Consider the following 2,500-nt stretch of genomic DNA (forward strand, 5'->3'; position numbering starts at 1 on the left):
TTGTAGATTAAGTCATAGTGAATCAGGGTTCTGGCACGAAGCTCATGATGCCATTTGCAACCCTAGCTAGAGGGACGGATGGGTGGTTACGAGCCTTTACATTTATTATCCTACGTCTTTCATTTGAGATTACCTGGTGTAGTTACTCTTAACCAGCCTCGCATGAATGATGGGGAAGATCCTTCTCTTTTACTATCTTATGCTCCTCGCTTTGCTTGATATACCTAATAACAAACAACTTCACAAGAGTGGTTACGGAATATCTTTTGCCCTCACTATCCAGCGCCTCTCACTTTAGATTGCACAATGCAGCATAATCACAGACAGCCTCGTGGGGGCCAACTAGTTTCATACAATTTGTTCTTCCTTCGAGGCCGCGAGGCAATCACACTTACTCCTACTTAACTTTTTTATTTATTTTTTGTTTTATACTGCTACAATCGTCCTTTGTTAACATGGAGAGGATTGTAAAAAAATTATTTGCATTGAGACAGAGAAAGAAGTAAATAAGCCAGTTAATTTCGTGTTTTGTATGCTACAGAACTATTTAACCACTTTTCTGTTATGGTTAACATTGAGGTTACTGTAATAAATTATTTAGATGGACGTCAAGAAAAGGGAATATAGATAGTAATTTAATTTTTGCCACGCTGCACAAGCACTGATTTTAGAGACTGTAGTGCGAAAAAAAATAAATAATAAGTGTTTTAAAAGTTATAGTTGATTGTGAGAAAATAAGTTGTGAAAAACTAAGTTGACTAAAAAGTAGTTGATTATAAGAAAAATAGCCATTACTAAGCATAGTTAGGTTAGGTTACGTTAGGTTAATTTTAAAAGAGACTGTAGTTAAAATTATGTGTCTAAAAAGTGATTATGAGAAAAACAGTGTAACGGTGAAAGGATCAAACAGCCATGCGGGGGCGGGAATCATCGTGTGGTTTTGTTACACTCGTTACACTTGACGCCATCACGGCGGTGTCACTATCGTTGGCCATGGACTCACTATATTCAGTAATTACCGTTTAGCCCGCCATCAGGCACCAAGCACTGCCGATAGCCCGTGCCACCGCCATCACCTGAACGTCCTGTCATCATCATTATCCTCCTTTTCATTAATGTTCTCGTTAAAACCTTCCCTATCACTCCCTGTTATGTGATGTGCTGACAAACTTTTTTTTTTTATCTCTTTTAAAGAATTTGGTGCGTTTCTAAACCACTCCGAGAAGTTAGAGAGAGAGAGAGAGAGAGAGAGAGAGAGAGAGAGAGAGAGAGAGAGAGAGAGAGAGAGAGAGAGAGAGAGAGAAACAGACAGACAGACAGACAGACAGACAGACAGACAGACAGACAGACAGACAGACAGACAGACAGAATTGAAATACCTTCCCACAGAAAGAAAACTCAATCGAACAGGTTAATTTGGAGGCAGGAATGAGGCAAGGCGACTGACAAGAAAGCAACATCAAGGTGAAGGAAAATTTGCGTTGAGGAAAAAGGAAATTGCGAAGGAAAATGATGTGTAATTGTGAGGCGACCTTTTCTCCTTCACGTGGCTTTTTTTCTTTTTTTCTCCAACTCTCTCTCTCTCTCTCTCTCTCTCTCTCTCTCTCTCTCTCTCTCTCTCTCTCTCTCTCTCTCTCTCTCTCTCTCTCTCTCTCTCTCTCTCTCTCTCTCTCTCTCTCTCTCTCTCTCTCTCTCTGGTTAGTCCATCTTTAAGATTTTTTCTTTTTTTTTTTTTTTTTTTTTTGTGTGGCATAAAGTCTGTGATGAGTCCTCAGTAAGTCCTCAGCTTCTCCTCCTGCTCCTCCTCCTCCTCCTCCTCCTCCTCCTCCTCCTCCTCCTCCTCCTCCTCCTCCTCCTCTTCTAGTAAATATTCAGATTTTCAGCTAATTCTCGACTTGAATGAAGCGGAGGGTGTGTGCTCCACCTGAATACCTGGGCCCATTAAGCCTAATTAGCTCAGGTGCGTGTGTATGTCTGCGCGCGCGCGTGTGTGTGTGTGTGTGTGTGTGTGTGTGTGTGTGTGTGTGTGTGTGTGTGTGTGTGTGTGTGTTTTCTCAGACATAAATTTTAATTCTCACGTGAGAAAATCAATGTTTTTAGCTTTTAACTCCTCCTCCTCCTCCTCCTCCTCCTCCACAACTGTCCTTCTCAGTCCTCTTGACGTGAACTTTCTCATTTTCTTCTTCCTTCCTTCCCCTCTTCCTTCCTTCCCTCTCTTCCCCGTTTATTCCTCTCCCTCTCTCTCTCTTCCTTCCTCGTTTTCCATCCTTCCCTGTCTTTCTTAGAACTTTCCCTCGACCTTCTTTCCCTCCCCGAACCCCCCTCTTCCTCCCTCCTTCCCCCCTCCCTCCCTCCCTCCCTCCCTGCACTACTCGCTAAGGTCACGCAGGTGGCCAAAAGAATAATATCCCCTGTGTTGAGAAATAAAAGATAATAACAGTTAGATTTCTCCTCATTGTCTTTTTTTCCCCTTTTTACTTAACAACAGGATATGAAATTC

Source organism: Scylla paramamosain, chromosome 2, assembly GCF_035594125.1.
Source record: "Scylla paramamosain isolate STU-SP2022 chromosome 2, ASM3559412v1, whole genome shotgun sequence".
Classification (NCBI taxonomy): Eukaryota; Metazoa; Arthropoda; class Malacostraca; order Decapoda; family Portunidae; genus Scylla; species Scylla paramamosain.